The sequence below is a fragment of the Rutidosis leptorrhynchoides genome, chromosome 10, assembly GCF_046630445.1.
Source record: "Rutidosis leptorrhynchoides isolate AG116_Rl617_1_P2 chromosome 10, CSIRO_AGI_Rlap_v1, whole genome shotgun sequence".
NCBI lineage: Eukaryota > Viridiplantae > Streptophyta > Magnoliopsida > Asterales > Asteraceae > Rutidosis > Rutidosis leptorrhynchoides.
In genome coordinates this window covers 336,559,125-336,582,636 of record NC_092342.1, presented here as the reverse complement: position 1 = coordinate 336,582,636, position 23,512 = coordinate 336,559,125, and positions in this window count along the sequence as shown.

The window sequence follows — 23,512 nt, the reverse complement described above, 5'->3', positions numbered from 1 at the left end:
CGTTATCTTTATCATATTAGTTAAGTAATGAGTTGTCAAAAGTGGTTCTAGATATTTATAAAAGTTATATACGTTTTAATAATAAAGTTCTTTTTAAACTAAAAACGTTTTTGTACGTTTGAAACTAAATAGATCAATCGAGTCTTTATGAGATTCAATCTTCCACTATCCTTTGTCTAGTTCTCAATGATTGACAATTTATTCTTATTTATAAATCACGTTACCATTTTTCGAATATTGTTAAAACGAAAAGATTTCTCAAATCAACGTGGGCCTTTCAACAGAGACTTGTAATCATAATTCAATATATCTGATAATTAAATCATTTGATCTTATCTTCTAATTCCATTGATAAATATTTTGAAACAGATACAATCATATAAAGTATTTAATCTAATATTTTGTTTACGTTTCAAGTTATAATATATATACACATATACATATATAATCATATTCGTTTAATGGTTCGTGAATCGTTGGAACATGGTCGAGGTTGAATGAATGTATGAACATAGTTTAAAATTCTTGCAATTTAACTTAACAAATATTGCTTATCGTGTCGGAAACATATAAAGATTAAAGTTTAAATTTGGTTAGAAATTTCTGGGTTGTCACAATGGTATATATCGTTTTAAGGCCTATTGTTTCACTCACAATGTAATTATGTATAACGGGTATAAATTTGAATCTAATGTCACTTCATTAGACACGTTCTTTTAAATCATTAGTATGCACCGCCAGATTGAGTACCACTTGGCGGCGCATAACCTTCGGTTTCTGATTGTGCTGAAAATCTCGAGATCACCCTAAAACGACCCTAACATCAAGACTCCTGGATAATTTCTTGACATTCGAGGTCTTTAGGATGCCGAAAAAAGACATTTTACTCATTTTTAATGTTCTATTTGATCATTTTCAATTTATATCGCATTATTAGTTTTGTGTATGGATGACTTAGCGTTGTATATATCGTTTTAAGGCCTATTATTTCACTCGCAATATAATTATGTATAACGGGTATAAATTTGAATCTAATGTCACTTCATTAGACTCGTTTTTTTAAATCATTAGTATGCGCCGCCAGATGGAGTACCACTTGGCGGCGCATAACCTTCAGTTTTTAATTGTGCTGAAAATCTCGAGATTACTCTAAAATGGCTGAACGAGCAAGACAATCTGAATGTTCTTTCCATTCGAGGTCATCCAGATTATGAAAAAGACATCTTTCCTCGCAAAATCGCACCACGCACCAAACACCACCGACGGTTCGTGGTGCTTGGTGTTTTGTTTCTTTGGCCAAAATGTTCGATCTATCGTATCTTTTGACTCGTAGCTCCTATTTAGTCACCATTTTTTTTCAAATCGTGTAATTTTTTGGGATCTATCCGTTGGCAAACTACCGTAGGCGGTTTATCCCAAATATTTTTCAAACGAGACCTCGAAAGCCTTCAATTTTGCCTTTTTCAATTTTGACCGTTTTCATTCATATTATTCCTTTTGTGTATGCATGACTTAGCATGGTATATATTGTTTTAAGGCCTATTATTTCACTCGCAATGTAATTATGTATAACGGGTATAAATTTGAATCTAATGTCACTTCATTAGACACGTTCTTTTAAATCATTAGTATGCACCGCCAGATAGTGTACCACTTGGCGGCGCATAACCTTCGGTTTCTGATTGTGCTGAAAATCTCGAGATTACCCTAAAATGACCCTAACATCAAGACTCCTGGATAGTGTCTTGACATTCGAGGTCATCAGGATGCCGAAAAAAGACATTTTATTCATTTTTAATGTTCTATTTGATCATTTTCAATTTATATCGCATTATTAGTTTTGTGTATGGATGATTTAGCATTGTATATATCGTTTTAAGGCCTATTATTTCATTCACAATGTAATTATGTATAACGGGTATAAATTTGAATCTAATGTCACTTCATTAGACACGTTTTTTTAAATCAATAGTATGCACCGCCAGATGGATTACCACTTGGCGGCGCATAACTTTCGGTTTCAGATTGTGCTGAAAATCTCTAAATCACCCTAAAACGGCCAAACAAGCAAGACTCTCTGAACGTTTTTTCCATTCGAGGTCGTCTAGATTCTAAAAAAGTCATCTTTCCTCAAAAAATCGCACCACGCACCAAACACCTCCGACGGTTCATGGTGCTTGGTGTTTTTTGTCTTTGGCCAAAATATTCGATCTATCGTATCTTTTGACTCGTAGCTCCGATTTAGTCTCCGTTTTTTTTCAAATCGTGTAATTTTCGGGATCTATCCATTGGAAAACTGCCGTAGGCGGTTTTTCCCAAATATTTTTCGAAACGAGACCTCGAAAGCCTTCAAATTTGCCTTTTTTCGATTTTAACCATTTTCATTCATATTATTCCTTTTGTGTATGCATGATTTAGCATGGTATTTATCATTTTAAGGCCTATTATTTCACTCGCAATGTAATTATGTATAACGGGTATAAATTTGACTCTAATGTCACTTCATTAGACACGTTTTTTATATCATTAGTATGCGCCGCCAGATGGAGTACCACTTGGCGGCGCATAACCTTCGGTTTCTGATTATGCTGAAAATCTCGGGATCACCCTAAAACGACCCTAACATCAAGACTCCTGGATAGTGTCTTGACATTCGAGGTCGTCTGGATGCCGAAAAAAGATATTTTACTCATTTTTAATGTTCTATTTGATCATTTTCAATTTATATCGCATTATTAGTTTTGTGTATGGATGACTTAGCATTGTATATATCGTTTTAAGGCCTATTATTTCACTCACAATGTAATTATGTATAACGGGTATAAATTTGAATCTAATGTCACTTCATTAGACACGTTTTTTTAAATCAATAGTATGCACCGCCAGATGGAGTACCACTTGGCGGCGCATAACCTTCGGTTTCAGATTGTGCTGAAAATCTCTAAATCACCCTAAAACGGCCAAACGAGCAAGACTCTCTGAACGTTTTTTCCATTCGAGGTCATCTAGATTCTAAAAAACTCATCTTTCCTCACAAAATCGCACCACGCACCAAACACCACCGACGGTTCGTGGTGCTTGGTGTTTTTTGTCTTTATCCAAAATGTTCGATCTATCGTATCTTTTGACTCGTAGCTCCGATTTAGTCCCCGTTTTTTTCAAATCGTGTAATTTTTCGGGATCTATACATTGGAAAACTGCCTTAGGCGGTTTGTCCCAAATATTTTTCGAAACGAGACCTCGAAAGCCTTCAATTTTGCCTTTTTTCGATTTTGACCGTTTTCATTCATATTATTCCTTTTGTGTATGCATGATTTAGCATGGTATATATCGTTTTAAGGCCTATTATTTCACACGCAATGTAATTATGTATAACGGGTATAAATTTGACTCTAATGTCACTTCATTAGACAGGTTTTTTTAAATCATTAGTATGCGCCGCCAGATGGAGTACCACTTGGCGGCGCATAACCTTCGGTTTCTGATTGTGCTGAAAATCTCGAGATCACCCTAAAACGACCCTAACATCAAGACTCCTGGATAGTTTCTTGACATTCGAGGTCATCTGGATGCCGAAAAAGACATTTTACTCATTTTTAATGTTCTATTTTATCATTTTCAATTTATATCGCATTATTAGTTTTGTGTATGGATGACTTAGCATTGTATATATCGTTTTAAGGCCTATTATTTCACTCGCAATGTAATTATGTATAACGGGTATAAATTTGAATCTAATGTCACTTCATTAGACACATTTTTTTACATCATTAGTATGCACCGCCAGATGGAGTACCATTTGGCGGCGCATAACCTCAGGTTAGATTGTGCTGAAAATCTCTAAATTACTCTAAAACGGTCGAACGAGCAAGACAATTTGAATGTTCTTTCCATTCGAGTTCATCCAAATTCTGAAAAAGACATCTTTCCTCGCAAAATCGCACCACGCACCAAACACCACCGACGGTTCATGGTGCTTTGTGTTTTGTGTCTTTGGCCAAAATGTTTGATCTATCGTATCTTTTGACTCGTAGGTCCGATTTAGTCACTGTTTTTTTTTCAAATCGTGTAATTGTTTGGGATCTATCCATTGGCAAACTGCCATAGGCGGTTTGTAACAAATATTTTTTGAAACGAGACCTCGAAAGCCTTCAATTTTGCCTTTTTCAATTTTGACCGTTTTCATTCATATTATTCCTTTTGTGTATGCATGACTTAGCATGGTATATATCGTTTTAAGGCCTATTGTTTCACTCGCAATGTAATTATGTATAACGGGTATAAATTTGAATCTAATGTCACTTCATTAGACACGTTCTTTTAAATCATTAGTATGCACCGCCAGATAGAGTACCACTTAGCGGTGCATAACCTTTGGTTTCTGATTGTGCTGAAAATCTCGAGATCACCCTAAAACGACCCTAACATCAAGACTCCTGGATTGTGTCTTAACATTCGAGGTCGTCAGGATGCCGAAAAAAGATATTTTACTCATTTTTAATGTTCTATTTGATCATTTTCAATTTATATCGCATTATTAGTTTTGCGTATGGATTACTTAGCATTGTATATATCGTTTTAAGGCATATTATTTCACTCGCAATGTAATTATGTATAACGGGTATAAATTTGAATCTAATGTCACTTCATTAGACACGTTTTTTTAAATCATTAGTATGCGCCGCCAGATGGAGTACCACTTGGCGGCACATAACCTTCAGTTTTTAATTGTGCTGAAAATCTCGAGATCACCCTAAAATGAACCTGACATCAAGACTCCTAGATAGTTTCTTGACATTCGAGGTCGTCAGGATGCCAAAAAAAGACATTTTACTCATTTTTAATGTTCTATTTGAACATTTTCAATTTATATCGCATTATTAGTTTTGTGTATGGATGAGTTAGCATTGTATATATCGTTTTAAGGCCTATTATTTCACTCACAATGTAATTATGTATAACATGTATAAATTTGAATCTAATGTCACTTCATTAGACACATTTTTTTAAATCAATAGTATGCACTGCCAGATGGAGTACCACTTGGCGGCGCATAACCTTCGGTTTCAGATTGTGCTGAAAATCTCTAAATCACCCTAAAACGGCCAAACGAGCAAGACTCTCTGAACATTTTTTCTATACGAGGTCGTCTAGATTCTGAAAAAGTCATCTTTCCTCGCAAAATTGCACCACGCACCAAACACCACCGAAGGTTCGTGGTGCTTGGTGTTTTGTGTCTTTGGCCAAAATGTTCGATCTATCGTATCTTTTGACTCGTAGCTCCGATTTAGTCCCCGTGTTTTTCAAATCGTGTAATTTTTCGGGATCTATCCATTAGAAAACTGCCGTAGGCGGTTTTTCCCAAATATTTTTCGAAACGAGACCTCGAAAGCCTTCAATTTTGTCTTTTTTCGATTTTGACCGTTTTCATTCATATTATTCCTTTTGTGTATGCATGATTTAGCATGGTATATATCGTTTTAAGGCCTATTATTTCACACGAAATGTAATTATGTATAACGGGTATAAATTTGACTCTAATGTCACTTCATTAGACACGTTTTTTTAAATCATTAGTATGCGCCGCCAGATGGAGTACCACTTGGCGGCGCATAACCTTCGGTTTTTGATTGTGCTGAAAATCTCGAGATCACCCTAAAACGACCCTAACATCAAGACTCCTGGATAGTGTCTTGACATTCGAGGTCGTCTGGATGCCGAAAAAAGATATTTTACTCATTTTTAATGTTCTATTTGATCATTTTCAATTTATATCACATTATTAGTTTTGTGTATGGATGACTTAGCATTGTATATATCGTTTTAAGGCCTATTATTTCACTCGCAATGTAATTATGTATAACGGGTATAAATTTGAATCAAATGTCACTTCATTAGACACGTTTTTTTACATCATTAGTATGCACCGCCAGATGGAGTACCATTTGGCGGCGCATGACCTTCGGTTTCAGAATGTGCTGAAAATCTCTAAATCACCCTAAAACGGCCGAACGAGCAAGACTCTCTGAACGTTTTTTCCATTCGAGGTCGTCTAGATTCTAAAAAAGTCATCTTTCCTCAAAAATCGCACCACGCACCAAACACCACCGACGGTTCGTAGTGCTTGGTGTTTTTGTCTTTGTCCAAAATGTTCGATCTATCGTATCTTTTGACTCGTAGCTCCGATTTAGTCCCCGTTTTTTTCAAATAGTGTAATTTTTCGGGATCTATACATTGGAAAACTGCCTTAGGCGGTTTGTCCCAAATATTTTTTGAAACGAGACCTCGAAAGCCTTCAATTTTGCCTTTTTTCGATTTTGACCGTTTTCATTCATATTATTCCTTTTGTGTATGAATAATTTAGCATGGTATATATCGTTTTAAGGCCTATTATTTCACACGCAATGTAATTATGTATAACGGGTATAAATTTGACTCTAATGTCACTTCATTAGACAGGTTTTTTTAAATCATTAGTATGCGCCGCCAGATGGAGTACCACTTGGCGGCGCATAACCTTCGGTTTCTGATTGTGCTGAAAATCTCGAGATCACCCTAAAACGACCCTAACATCAAGACTCCTGGATAGTGTCTAGACATTCGAGGTCGTCTGAATGCCGAAAAAAGATATTTTACTCATTTTTAATGTTCTATTTGATCATTTTCAATTTATATCGCATTATTAGTTTTGTGTATGGATGACTTAGCATTGTATATATCGTTTTAAGGCCTATTATTTCACTCGCAATGTAATTATGTATAACGGGTATAAATTTGAATCAAATATCACTTCATTAGACACGTTTTTTACATCATTAGTATGCACCCCCAGATGGAGTACCATTTGGCGGCGCATAACCTTCGGTTTCAGATTAAGCTGAAAATCTCTAAATTACCCTAAAACGGCCGAACGAGCAAGACAATATGAATGTTCATTCCATTCGAGATTGTCCAGATTCTGAAAAAGACATATTTCGTCACAAAATTGCACCACGCACCAAACATCACCGACGGTTCGTGGTGCTTGGTGTTTTGTGTCTTTGGCCAAAATGTTTGATCTATCGCATCTTTTGACTCGTAGGTCCGATTTAGTCACCGTTTTTTTTCAAATCGTGTAATTGTTTGGGATCTATCCGTTAGGAAACTGCTGTAGGTGGTTTGTAACAAATATTTTTCGAAACGAGACCTCGAAAGCCTTCAATTTTGCCTTTTTCGATTTTGACCGTTTTCATTCATATTATTCCTTTTGTGTAAGCATGACTTAGCATGGTATATATCGTTTTAAGGTCTATTATTTCACTCGCAATGAAATTATGTACAACGGGTATAAATTTGAATCTAATGTCACTTCATTAGACACGTTCTTTTAAATCATTAGTATGCACCGCCAGATAGAGTACCACTTGGCGGCGCATAACCTTCGGTTTCTGATTGTGCTGAAAATCTCGAGATCACCCTAAAACGACCCTAACATCAAGACTCCTGGATAGTGACTTGACATTCGAGGTCGTCAGGATGCCGAAAAAAGACATTTTACTCATTTTTAATGTTCTATTTGATCATTTTCAATTTACATCGCATTATTAGTTTTGTGTATGGATGACTTAGCATTGTATATATCGTTTTAAGGCCAATTATTTCACTCGCAATGTAATTATGTATAACGGGTAAAAATTTGAATCTAATGTCACTTCATTAGACACATTTTTTTACATCATTATTATGCACCGCCAGATGGAGTACCATTTGGCGGCGCATAACCTTCGGTTTCAGATTGTGCTGAAAATCTTTAAATTACCCTAAAACGGCCGAACGAGCAAGACAATTTGAATGTTCTTTCCATTCGAGTTCATCCAGATTCTGAAAAAGACATCTTTCCTTGCAAAATTGCACCACGCACCAAACACCACCGACGGTTCGTGGTGCTTGGTGTTTTGTGTCTTTAGCCAAAATGTTTGATCTATCGTATCTTTTGACTCGTAGGTCCGATTTAGTCACCGTTTTTTTTTTCAAATCGTGTAATTGTTTGGGATCTATCCTTTGGCAAACTGCCATAAGCGGTTTGTAACAAATATTTTTTGAAACGAGACCTCGAAAGCCATCAATTTTGCCTTTTTCGATTTTGACCGTTTTCATTCATATTATTCCTTTTGTGTATGCATGACTTAGCATGGTATATATCATTTTAAGGCCTATTGTTTCACTCGCAATGTAATTATGTATAACGGGTATAAATTTGAATCTAATATCACTTCATTAGACACGTTCTTTTAAATCATTAGTATGCACCGCCAGATAGAGTACCACTTGGCGGCGCATAACCTTCGGTTTCTGATTGTGCTGAAAATCTCGAGATCACGCTAAAACGACCCTAAGATCAAGACTCCTGGATAGTGTCTTGACATTCGAGGTCATCAGGATACCGAAAAAAGACATTTTACTCATTTTTAATGTTCTATTTGATCATTTTCAATTTATATCGCATTATTAGTTTTGTGTATGGATGACTTAACATTGTATATACCGTTTTAAGGCATATTATTTCACTCGCAATGTAATTATGTATAACGGGTATAAATTTGAATCTAATGTCACTTCATTAGACACATTTTTTTAAATCATTAGTATGCGCCGCCAGATGGAGTAACACTTGGCGGTGCATAACCTTCAGTTTTTAATTGTGCTGAAAATCTCGAGATCACCCTAAAATGAACCTAACATCAAGACTCCTAGATAGTGTCTTGACATTCGAGGTCGTCAGGATGCCAAAAAAGACATTTTACTCATTTTTAATGTTCTATTTGAACATTTTCAATTTATATCTCATTATTAGTTTTGTGTATGGATGACTTAGCATTGTATATATCGTTTTAAGGCCTATTATTTCACTCACAATGTAATTATGTATAACAGGTATAAATTTGAATCTAATGTCACTTCATTAGACACATTTTTTTAAATCAATAGTATGCACCGCCAGATGGAGTACCACTTGGCGGCGCATAACTTTCGGTTTCAGATTGTGCTGAAAATCTCTAAATCACCCTAAAACGGCCAAACGAGCAAAACTCTCTGAACATTTTTTCCATTCGAGGTCGTCTAGATTCTGAGAAAGTCATCTTTCCTCGCAAAATTGCACCACGCACTAAACACCACCGACGGTTCGTGGTGCTTGGTGTTTTGTGTCTTTGGCCAAAATGTTCGATCTATCGTATCTTTTGACTCGTAGCTCCGATTTAGTCCCCATTTTTTTCAAATCGTGTAATTTTTCGGGATCTATCTATTAGAAAACTGCCGTAGGCGGTTTTTCCCAAATATTTTTCGAAACGAGACCTCGAAAGCCTTCAATTTTTCCTTTTTTCGATTTTGACCATTTTCATTCATATTATTCCTTTTGTGTATGCATGATTTAGCATGGTATATATCATTTTAAGGCCTATTATTTCACTCGCAATGTAATTATGTATAACCGGTATAAATTTGACTCTAATGTCACTACATTAGACACGTTTTTTTAAATCATTAGTATGCGTCGCTAGATGGAGTACCACTTGGCGGCGCATAACCTTCGGTTTTTGATTGTGCTGAAAATCTCGAGATCACCCTAAAACGACCCTAACATCAAGACTCCTGGATAGTGTCTTGACATTCGAGGTCGTCAGGATGCCGAAAAAAGACATTTTACTCATTTTTAATGTTCTATTTGATCATTTTCAATTTATATCGCATTATTACTTCTGTGTATGGATGACTTAGCATTGTATATATCGTTTTAAGGCCTATTATTTCACTCGCAATGTAATTATGTATAACGGGTATAAATTTGAATCTAATGTCACTTCATTAGACACATTTTTTACATCATTAGTATGCACCGCCAGATGGAGTACCATTTGGCGGCGCATAACCTTCGGTTTCAGATTGTGCTGAAAATCTCTAAATTACCCTAAAACGGTCGAACGAGCAAGACAATCTGAATGTTCTTTCCATTCGAGTTCATCCAGATTCTGAAAAAGACATCTTTCCTCGCAAAATCGCACCACGCACTAAACACCACTGACGGTTCGTGGTTCTTGGTGTTTTGTGTCTTTGGCCAAAATGTTTGATCTATCGTATCTTTTGACTCGCAAGTCCGATTTAGTCACCGTTTTTTTTCAAATCGTGTAATTGTTTGGGATCTATCTGTTGGAAAATTGCTGTAGGCGGTTTGTAACAAATACTTTTCGAAACGAGACCTCGAAAGCCTTCAATTTTGCCTTTTTCGATTTTGACCGTTTTCATTCATATAATTCCTTTTGTGTATGCATGACTTAGCATGGTATATATTGTTTTAAGGCCTATTATTTCACTCGCAATGTAATTATGTATAATGGGTATAAATTTGAATCTAATGTCATTTCATTAGACACGTTCTTTTAAATCATTAGTATGCACCGCCAGATAGTGTACCACTTGGCGGCGCATAACCTTCGGTTTCTGATTGTGCTGAAAATCTCGAGATCACCCTAAAAAGACCCTAACATCAAGACTCCTGGATAGTGTCTTGACATTCGAGGTCATCAGGATGCCGAAAAAAGACATTTTACTCATTTTTAATGTTCTATTTGATCATTTTCAATTTATATCGCATTATTAGTTTTGTGTATGGATGACTTAGCATTGTATATATCGTTTTAAGGCCTATTATTTCACTCACAATGTAATTATGTATAACGGGTATAAATTTGAATCTAATGTCACTTCATTAGACACGTTTTTTTACATCATTAGTATGCACCGCCAGATGGAGTACCATTTGGCGGCGCATAACCTTCGGTTTCAGATTGTGGTGAAAATCTCTAAAGTACCCTAAAACGGTCGAACGAGCAAGACAATCTGAATGTTCTTTCCATTCGAGGTTGTACAGATTCTGAAAAAGACATCTTTCCTCACAAAATTGCACCACGCACCAAACACCACCGACGGTTCGTGGTGCTTGGTGTTTTTTGTCTTTGGCCAAAATGTTCGATCTATCGTATCTTTTGACTCGTAGCTCCGATTTAGTAGCCGTTTTTTTCAAATCGTGTAATTTTTCGGGATCTATACATTGGAAAACTGCCTTAAGCGGTTTGTCCCAAATATTTTTCGAAATGAGACCTCGAAAGCCTTCAGTTTTACCTTTTTTCGATTTTGACCGTTTTCATTCATATTATTCCTTTTGTGTATGAATGATTTAGCATGGTATATATCATTTTAAGGCCTATTATTTCACACGCAATGTAATTATGTATAACGGGTATAAATTTGACTCTAATGTCACTTCATTAGACAGGTTTTTTTAAATCATTAGTATGCGCCGCCAGATGGAATACCACTTGGCGGCGCATAACCTTCGATTTCTGATTGTGCTGAAAATTTCGAGATCACCCTAAAATGACCCTAACATCAAGACTCCTGGATAGTGTCTTGACATTCGAGGTCGTCTGGATGCCGAATAAAGATATTTTACTCATTTTTAATGTTCTATTTGATCATTTTCAATTTATATCGCATTATTAGTTTTGTGTATGGATGACTTAGCATTGTATATATCGTTTTAAGGCCTATTATTTCACTCGCAATGTAATTATGTATAACGGGTATAAATTTGAATCAAATGTCACTTCATTAGACACGTTTTTTACATCATTAGTATGCACCGCCAGATAGAGTACCATTTGGCGGCGCATAACCTTTGGTTTCAGATTAAGCTGAAAATCTCTAAATTACCCTAAAACGGCCGAACGAGCAAGACAATCTGAATGTTCTTTCCATTTGAGGTTGTCCAGATTCTGAAAAAGACATCTTTCCTCACAAAATTGCACCACGCACCAAACATCACCGACGGTTCATGGTGCTTGGTGTTTTGTGTCTTTGGCCCAAATATTTGATCTATCGTATCTTTTGACTTGTAGGTCCGATTTAGTCACCATTTTTTTTCAAATCGTGTAATTGTTTGGGATCTATCCATTAGGAAACTGCTGTAGGCGGTTTGTAACAAATATTTTTCTAAACGAGACCTCGAAAGCCTTCAATTTTGCCTTTTTCGATTTTGACCGTTTTCATTCATATTATTCCTTTTGTGTAAGCATGACTTAGCATGGTATATATCGTTTTATGGCCTATTATTTCACTCGCAATGTAATTATGTACAACGGGTATAAATTTGAATCTAATGTCACTTCATTAGACACGTTCTTTTAAATCATTAGTATGCACCGCCAGATAGAGTACCACTTGGCGGCGCATAACCTTCGATTTCTGATTGTGCTGAAAATCTCGAGATCACCCTAAAACGACCCTAACATCAAGAATCCTGGATAGTGTCTTGACATTCGAGGTCGTCAGGATGCCGAAAAAAGACATTTTACTCATTTTTAATGTTCTATTTGATCATTTACAATTTACATCGCATTATTAGTTTTGAGTATGGATGACTTAGCATTGTATATATCGTTTTAAGGCCAATTATTTCACTCGCAATGTAATTATGTATAACGGGTATAAATTTGAATCTAATGTCACTTCATTAGACACATTTTTTTACATCATTATTATGCACCGCCAGATGGAGTACCATTTGACGGCGCATAACCTTTGATTTCAGATTGTGCTGAAAATCTTTAAATTACCCTAAAACGGCCGAACGAGCAAGACAATTTGAATGTTCTTTCCATTCGAGTTCATCCAGATTCTGAAAAAGACATCTTTCCTCGCAAAATCGCACCACGCACCAAACACCACCGACGGTTCGTGGTGCTTGGTGTTTTGTGTCTTTAGCCAAAATGTTTGATCTATCGTATCTTTTGACTCGTAGGTCCGATTTAGTCACCGTTTTTTTCAAATCGTGTAATTGTTTGAGATCTATTCTTTGGCAAACTGCCATAGGCGGTTTGTAACAAATATTTTTTGAAACGAGACCTCGAAAGCAATCAATTTTGCCTTTTTCGATTTTGACCGTTTTCATTCATATTATTCCTTTTGTGTATGCATGACTTAGCATGGTATATATCGTTTTAAGGCCTAATGTTTCACTCGCAATGTAATTATGTATAACGGGTATAAATTTGAATCTAATATCACTTCATTAGACACGTTCTTTTAAATCATTAGTATGCACCGCCAGATAGAGTACCACTTGGCGGCGCATAACCTTCGGTTTCTGATTGTGCTGAAAATCTCGAGATCACCCTAAAACGACCCTAAGATCAAGACTCCTGGATAGTGTCTTGACATTCGAGGTCGTCAGGACACCGAAAAAAGACATTTGATGTTCTATTTGATCATTTTCAATTTATATCGCATTATTAGTTTTGTGTATGGATGACTTAACATTGTATATACCGTTTTAAGGCATATTATTTCACTCGCAGTGTAATTATGTATAACGGGTATAAATTTGACTCTAATGTCACTTCATTAGACACGTTTTTTTAAATCATTAGTATGCGCCGCCAGATAGAGTACCACTTGGCGGCGCATAACCTTCGGTTTCAGATTGTGCTGAAAATCTCTAAATTACCCTAAAACGGCCGAACGAGCAAGACAATCTGAATGTTCTTTCCATTCGAAGTTGTCCAGATTCTGAAAAAGACATCTTTCCTCACAAAATTGCACCACGCACCAAACATCACCGACGGTTCGTGGTGCTTGGTGTTTTGTGTCTTTGGACAAAATGTTTGATCTATCGTATCTTTTGACTCGTAGGTCCGATTTAGTCACCGTTTTTTTCAAATTGTGTAATTGTTTGGGATCTATCCGTTGGCAAACTGATGTAGGCCTTTTGTAACAAATATTTTTCGAAACGAGACCTCGAAAGCCTTCAATTTTTCCTTTTTCGATTTTGACCGTTTTCATTCATATTATTCCTTTTGTGTATGCATGACTTAGGTTTGTATATATCGTTTTAAGGCCTATTATTTCACTCGCAATGTAATTATGTACAACGAGTATAAATTCGAATCTAATGTCACTTCATTAGACACGTTCTTTTAAATCATTAGTATGCACCGCCAGATAGAGTACCACTTGGCGGCGCATAACCTTCGGTTTCTGATTGTGCTGAAAATCTCGAGATCACCCTAAAACGACCCTAACATCAAGACTCCTGGATAGTGTCTTGACATTCGAGGTCGTCAGGATGCCGAAAAAAGACATTTTACTCATTTTTAATGTTCTATTTGATCATTTTCAATTTATATCGCATTATTAGTTTTGTGTATGGATGACTTAGCATTTTATATATCGTTTTAAGGCCTATTATTTTACTCGCAATGTAATTATGTATAACGGGTATAAATTTGAATCTAATGTCACTTCATTAGACACATTTTTTTACATCATTAGTATGCACCGCCAGATGGAATACCATTTGGCGGCGCATAACCTTCGGTTTCAGATTGTGCTGAAAATTTCTAAATAACCCTAAAACGGCCGAACGAGCAAGACAATCTGAATGTTCTTTCAATTCGAGTTCATCCAGATTCTGAAAAAGACATCTTTCCTCGCAAAATCGCACCACGCACTAAACACCACCGACGGTTCGTGGTGCTTGGTGTTTTGTGTCTTTGGCCAAAATGTTTGATCTATCGTATCTTTTGACTCGTAGGTCCGATTTAGTCACCGTTTTTTTCAAATCGTGTAATTTTTTGGGATCTATCCGTTGGCAAACTGCCGTAGGCGGTTTGTAACAAATATTTTTTGAAACGAGACCTCGAAAGCCTTTAATTTTGCCTTTTTCGATTTTGACCGTTTTCATTCATATTATTCCTTTTGTGTATGCATGACTTAGCATGGTATATATCGTTTTAAGGCCTATTGTTTCACTCACAATGTAATTATGTATAACAGGTATAAATTTGAATCTAATGTCACTTCATTAGACACGTTCTTTTAAATCATTAGTATGCACCGCCAGATTGAGTACCACTTGGCGGCGCATAACCTTCGGTTTCTGATTGTGCTGAAAATCTCGAGATCACCCTAAAACGACCCTAACATCAAGACTCCTGGATAGTTTCTTGACATTCGAGGTCTTCAGGATGACGAAAAAAGACATTTTACTCATTTTTAATGTTCTATTTGATCATTTTCAATTTATATCGCATTATTAGTTTTGTGTATGGATGACTTAGCATTGTATATATCGTTTTAAGGCCTATTATTTCACTCGCAATATAATTATGTATAACGGGTATAAATTTGAATCTAATGTCACTTCATTAGACTCGTTTTTTTAAATCATTAGTATGCGCCGCCAGATGGAGTACCACTTGGCGGCGCATAACCTTCAGTTTTTAATTGTGCTGAAAATCTCGAGATTACTCTAAAATGGCCGAACGAGCAAGACAATCTGAATGTTCTTTCCATTCGAGGTCATCCAGATTATGAAAAAGACATCTTTCCTCGCAAAATCGCACCACGCACCAAACATCACCGACGGTTCGTGGTGCTTGGTGTTTTGTTTCTTTGGCCAAAATGTTCGATCTATCGTATCTTTTGACTCGTAGCTCCTATTTAGTCACCGTTTTTTTTTCAAATCGTGTAATTTTTTGGGATCTATCCGTTGGCAAACTGCCGTAGGCGGTTTATCCCAAATATTTTTCAAACGAGACCTCGAAAGCCTTCAATTTTGCCTTTTTCAATTTTGACCGTTTTCATTCATATTATTCCTTTTGTGTATGCATGACTTAGCATGGTATATATTGTTTTAAGGCCTATTATTTCACTCGCAATGTAATTATGTATAACGGGTATAAATTTAAATCTAATGTCACTTCATTAGACACGTTCTTTTAAATCATTAGTATGCACCGCCAGATAGTGTACCACTTGGCGGCGCATAACCTTCGATTTCTGATTGTGCTGAAAATCTCGAGATCACCCTAAAATGACCCTAACATCAAGACTCCTGGATAGTGTCTTGACATTCGAGGTCATCAGGATGCCCAAAAAAGACATTTTACTCATTTTTAATGTTCTATTTGATCATTTTCAATTTATATCGCATTATTAGTTTTGTGTATGGATGACTTAGCATTGTATATATCGTTTTAAGGCCTATTATTTCACTCACAATGTAATTATGTATAACGGGTATAAATTTGAATCTAATGCCACTTCATTAGACACGTTTTTTTAAATCAATAGTATGCACCGCCAGATGGAGTACCACTTGGCGGCGCATAACTTTCGGTTTCAGATTGTGCTGAAAATCTCTAAATCACCCTAAAACGACCAAACGAGCAAGACTCTCTGAACGTTTTTTCTATTCGAGGTCGTCTAGATTCTAAAAAACTCATCTTTCCTCACAAAATCGCACCACGCACCAAACACCTCCGACGGTTCGTGGTGCTTGGTGTTTTTTGTCTTTGGCCAAAATGTTCGATCTATCGTATCTTTTGACTCGTAGCTCCGATTTAGTCTCCGTTTTTTTCAAATCGTGTAATTTTTCGGGATCTATCCATCGGAAAACTGCCGTAGGCGGTTTTTCCCAAATATTTTTCGAAACGAGACCTCGAAAGCCTTCAAATTTGCCTTTTTTCGATTTTAACCGTTTTCATTCATATTATTCCTTTTGTGTATGCATGATTTAGCATGGTATATATCATTTTAAGGCCTATTATTTCACTCGCAATGTAATTATGTATAACGGGTATAAATTTGACTCTAATGTCACTTCATTAGACACGTTTTTTATATCTTTAGTATGCGCCGCCAGATGGAGTACTACTTGGCGGCGCATAACCTTCGGTTTCTGATTATGCTGAAAATCTCTAGATCACCCTAAAACGACCCTAACATCAAGACTCCTGGATAGTGTCTTGACATTCGAGGTCGTCTGGATGCCGAAAAAAGATATTTTACTCATTTTTAATGTTCTATTTGATCATTTTCAATTTATATCGCATTATTAGTTTTGTGTATGGATGACTTAGCATTGTATATATCGTTTTAAGGCCTATTATTTCACTCACAATGTAATTATGTATAACGGGTATAAATTTGAATCTAATGTCACTTCATTAGACACGTTTTTTTAAATCAATAGTATGCACCGCCAGATGGAGTACCACTTGGCGGCGCATAACCTTCGGTTTCAGATTGTGCTGAAAATCTCTAACTCACCCTAAAACGGCCAAACGAGCAAGACTCTCTGAACTTTTTTTCCATTCGAGGTCGTCTAGATTCTAAAAAAGTCATATTTCCTCACAAAATCGCACCACGCACCAAACACCACCGACGGTTCGTGGTGCTTGGTGTTTTTTGTCTTTGTCCAAAATGTTCGATCTATCGTATCTTTTGACTCGTAGCTCCGATTTAGTCCCCGTTTTTTTCAAATCGTGTAATTTTTTGGGATCTATACATTGGAAAACTGCCTTAGGCGGTTTGTATCAAATATTTTTCGAAACGAGACCTCGAAAGCCTTCCATTTTGCCTTTTTTCGATTTTGACCGTTTTCATTCATATTATTCCTTTTGTGTATGAATGATTTAGCATGGTATATATCGTTTTAAGGCCTATTATTTCACACGCAATGTAATTATGTATAACGGGTATAAATTTGACTCTAATGTCACTTCATTAGACAGGTTTTTTTAAATCATTAGTATGCGCCGCCAGATGGAGTACCACTTGGCGGCGCATAACCTTCGGTTTCTGATTGTGCTGAAAATCTCAAGATCACCCTAAAACGACCCTAACATCAAGACTCCTGGATAGTGTCTTGACATTCGAGGTCGTCTGGATGCCGAAAAAAGACATTTTACTCATTTTTAATGTTCTATTTTATCATTTTCAATTTATATCGCATTATTAGTTTTGTGTATGGATGACTTAGCATTGTATATATCGTTTTAAGGCCTATTATTTCACTCGCAATGTAATTATGTATAACGGGTATAAATTTGAATCTAATGTCACTTCATTAGACACATTTTTTACATCATTAGTATGCACCACCAGATGGAGTACCATTTGGGGGCGCATAACCTCCGGTTTCAGATTGTGCTGAAAATCTCTAAATTACCCTAAAACGGCCAAACGAGCAAGACAATTTGAATGTTCTTTCCATTCGAGTTCATCCAGATTCTGAAAAAGACATCTTTCCTCGCAAAATCGCACCACGCACCAAACACCACCGACGGTTCATGGTGCTTGGTGTTCTGTATCTTTGGCCAAAATGTTTGATCTATCGTATCTTTTGACTCGTAGGTCAGATTTAGTCACTGTTTTTTTTTTCAAATCGTGTAATTGTTTGGGATCTATCCATTGGCAAACTGCCATAGGCGGTTTGTAACAAATATTTTTTGAAACGAGACCTCGAAAGCCTTCAATTTTGCCTTTTTCAATTTTGACCGTTTTCATTCATATTATCCTTTTGTGTATGCATGACTTAGCATGGTATATATCGTTTTAAGGCCTATTGTTTCACTCGCAATGTAATTATGTATAACGGGTATAAATTTGAATCTAATGTCACTTCATTAGACACGTTCTTTTAAATCATTAGTATGCACCGCCAGATAGAGTACCATTTGGCGGCGCATAACCTTCGGTTTCTGATTGTGCTGAAAATCTCGAGATCACCCTAAAACGACCCTAACATCAAGACTCTTGGAATGTGTCTTGACATTCGAGGTCGTCAGGATGCCGAAAAAAGATATTTTACTCATTTTTAATGTTCTATTTGATCATTTTCAATTTATATCGCATTATTAGTTTTGTGTATGGATTACTTAGCATTGTATATATCGTTTTAAGGCATATTATTTCACTCGCAATGTAATTATGTATAACGGGTATAAATTTGAATCTAATGTCACTTCATTAGACACGTTTTTTTAAATCATTAGTATGCGCCGCCAGATGGAGTACCACTTGGCGGCACATAACCTTCAGTTTTTAATTGTGCTGAAAATCTCGAGATCACCCTAAAATGAACCTGACATCAAGACTCCTAGATAGTGTCTTGACATTCGAGGTCGTCAGGATGCCAAAAAAAGACATTTTACTCATTTTTAATGTTCTATTTGAACATTTTCAATTTATATCGCATTATTAGTTTTGTGTATGGATGACTTAGCATTGTATATATTGTTTTAAGGCCTATTATTTCACTCACAATGTAATTATGTATAACAGGTATAAATTTGAATCTAATGTCACTTCATTAGACACATTTTTTTAAATCAATAGTATGCACCGCCAGATGGAGTACCACTTGGCGGCGCATAACTTTCGGTTTCAGATTGTGCTGAAAATCTCTAAATCACCCTAAAACGGCCAAACGAGCAAGACTCTCTGAACATTTTTTCTATACGAGGTCGTCTAGATTCTGAAAAAGTCATCTTTCCTCGCAAAATTGCACCACGCACCAAACACCACCGACGGTTCGTGGTGCTTGGTGTTTTGTGTCTTTGGCCAAAATGTTCGATCTATCGTATCTTTTGACTCGTAGCTCCGATTTAGTCCCCGTGTTTTTCAAATCGTGTAATTTTTCGGGATCTATCCATTAGAAAACTGCCATAGGCGGTTTTTCCCAAATATTTTTCGAAACGAGACCTCGAAAGCCTTCAATTTTGTCTTTTTTCGATTTTGACCGTTTTCATTCATATTATTCCTTTTGTGTATGCATGATTTAGCATGGTATATATCGTTTTAAGGCCTATTATTTCACACGCAATGTAATTATGTATAACGGGTATAAATTTGACTCTAACGTCACTTCATTAGACACGTTTTTTTAAATCATTAGTATGCGCCGCCTGATGGAGTACCACTTGGCGGCGCATAACCTTCGGTTTTTGATTGTGCTGAAAATCTCGAGATCACCCTAAAACAACCCTAACATCAAGACTCCTGGATAGTGTCTTGACATTCGAGGTCGTCTGGTTGCCGTAAAAAGATATTTTACTCATTTTTAATGTTCTATTTGATCATTTTCAATTTATATCGCATTATTAGTTTTGTGTATGGATGACTTAGCATTGTATATATCGTTTTAAGGCCTATTATTTCACTCGCAATGTAATTATGTATAACGGGTATAAATTTGAATCAAATGTCACTTCATTAGACACGTTTTTTTACATCATTAGTATGCACCGCCAGATGGAGTACCATTTGGCGGCGCATGACCTTCGGTTTCAGAATGTGCTGAAAATCTCTAAATTACCCTAAAACGGCCGAACGAGCAAGACAATCTGAATGTTCTTTCCATTCGAGGTTGTCCAGATTATGAAAAAGACATCTTTCCTCGCAAAATCGTACCACACACCAAACACCACCGACGGTTCGTGGTGCTTGGTGTTTTGTGTCTTTGGCCAAAATGTTCGATCTATCGTATGTATTGACTCGTAGCTCCGATTTAGTCACCGTTATTTTCAAATCGTGTAATATTTTGGGATCTATCCATTGGCAAACTGCCGTAGGCAGTTTATCCCAAATATTTTTCAAACGAGACCTCGAAAGCCTTCAATTTTGCCTTTTTCGATTTTGACCGTTTTCATTCATATTATTCCTTTTGTGTATGCATGACTTAGCATGGTATATATTGTTTTAAGGCCTATTATTTCACTCGCAATGTAATTATGTATAACGGGTATAAATTTGAATCTAATGTCACTTCATTATACACCTTCTTTTAAATCATTAGTATGCACCGCCAGATAGTGTACCACTTGGCGGCGCATAACCTTCGGTTTCCGATTGTGCTGAAAATCTCGAGATCACCCTAAAATGACCCTAACATCAAGACTCCTGGATAGTGTCTTGACATTCGAGGTAATCAGGATGCCGAAAAAAGACATTTTACTCATTTTTAATGTTCTATTTGATCATTTTCAATTTATATCGCATTATTAGTTTTGTGTATGGATGACTTAGCATTGTATATATCGTTTTAAGGCCTATTATTTCACTCACAATGTAATTATGTATAACGGGTATAAATTTGAATCTAATGTCACTTCATTAGACACGTTTTTTTAAATCAATAGTATGCACCGCCAGATGGAGTACCACTTGGCAGCGCATAACCTTCGGTTTCAGATTGTGCTGAAAATCTCTAAATCACCCTAAAACGGCCAAACGAGCAAGACTCTCTGAACGTTTTTTCCATTCGAGGTCGTCTAGATTCTAAAAAAGTCATCTTTCCTCACAAAATCGCACCACGCACCAAACACCACCGACGGTTCGTGGTGCTTGGTGTTTTTTGTCTTTGTCCAAAATGTTCGATCTATCGTATCTTTTGACTCGTAGCTCCGATTTAGTCCCCGTTTTTTCAAATCGTGTAATTTTTTGGGATCTATCCATTGGAAAACTTCCGTAGGCGGTTTTTGAAATGTCCCGTTCTTATTGATTAAAAACGTTCCATATTAATTGATTTCGTTGCGAGGTTTTGACCTCTATATGAGACGTTTTTCAAAGACTGCATTCATTTTAAAACAAACCATAACCTTTATTTCATCAATAAAGGTTTAAAAAGTTTTACGTAGATTATCAAATAATGATAATCTAAAATATCCTGTTTACACACGACCATTACATAATGGTTTACAATGCAAATATGTTACAACAAAATAAGTTTCTTGAATGCAGTTTTTACACAATATCATACAAGCATGGACTCCAAATCTCGTCCTTATTTAAGTATGCGACAGCGGAAGCTCTTAATAATCACCTGAGAATAAACATGCTTAAAACGTCAACAAAAATGTTGGTGAGTTATAGGTTTAACCTATATATATCAAATCATAATAATAGACCACAAGATTTCATATTTCACTACACATCCCATACATAGAGATAAAAATCATTCATATGGTGAACACCTGGTAACCGACATTAACAAGATGCATATATAAGAATATCCCCATCATTCCGGGACACCCTTCGGATATGATATAAATTTCGAAGTACTAAAGCATCCGGTACTTTGGATGGGGCTTGTTGGGCCCGATAGATCTATCTTTAGGATTCGCGTCAATTAGGGTGTCTGTTCCCTAATTCTTAGATTACCAGACTTAATATAAAGGGGCATATTCGATTTCGATAATTCAACCATAGAATGTAGTTTCACGTACTTGTGTCTATTTTGTAAATCATTTATAAAACCTGCATGTATTCTCATCCCAAAAATATTAGATTTTAAAAGTGGGACTATAACTCACTTTCACAGATTTTTACTTCGTCGGGAAGTAAGACTTGGCCACTGGTTGATTCACGAACCTATAACAATATATACATATATATCAAAGTATGTTCAAAATATATTTACAACACTTTTAATATATTTTGATGTTTTAAGTTTATTAAGTCAGCTGTCCTCGTTAGTAACCTACAACTAGTTGTCCACAGTTAGATGTACAGAAATAAATCGATAAATATTATCTTGAATCAATTCACGACCCAGTGTATACGTATCTCAGTATTGATCACAACTCAAACTATATATATTTTGGAATCAACCTCAACCCTGTATAGCTAACTCCAACATTCACATATAGAGTGTCTATGGTTGTTCCGAAATATATATAGATGTGTCGACATGATAGGTCAAAACATTGTATACGTGTCTATGGTATCTCAAGATTACATAATATACAATAAAAGTTGATTAAGTTATGGTTGGAATAGATTTGTTACCAATTTTCACGTAGCTAAAATGAGAAAAATTATCCAATCTTGTTTTACCCATAACTTCTTCATTTTAAATCCGTTTTGAGTGAATCCAATTGCTATGGTTTCATATTGAACTCTATTTTATGAATCTAAACAGAAAAATTATAGGTTTATTGTCGGAAAAATAAGTTACAAGTCGTTTTTGTAAAGGTAGTCATTTCAGTCGAAAGAACGACGTCTAGATGACCATTTTAGAAAACATACTTCCACTTTGAGTTTAACCATAATTTTTGGATATAGTTTCATGTTCATAATAAAAATCATCTTCTCAGAATAACAACTTTTAAATCAAATTTTATCATAGTTTTTAATTAACTAACCCAAAACAGCCCGCGGTGTTACTACGACGGCGTAAATCCGGTTTTACGGTGTTTTTCGTGTTTCCAGGTTTTAAATCATTAAGTTAGCATATCATATAGATATAGAACATGTGTTTAGTTGATTTTAAAAGTCAAGTTAGAAGGATTAACTTTTGTTTGCGAACAAGTTTAGAATTAACTAAACTATGTTCTAGTGATTACAAGTTTAAACCTTCGAATAAGATAGCTTTATATGTATGAATTGAATGATGTTATGAACATCATTACTACCTTAAGTTCCTTGGATAAACCTACTGGAAAAGAGAAAAATGGATCTAGCTTCAACGGATCCTTGGATGGCTCGAAATTCTTGAAGCAGAATCATGACACGAAAACAAGTTCAAGTAAGATCATCACTTGAAATAAGATTGTTATAGTTATAGAAATTGAACCAAAGTTTGAATATGATTATTACCTTGTATTAGAATGATAACCTACTGTAAGAAACAAAG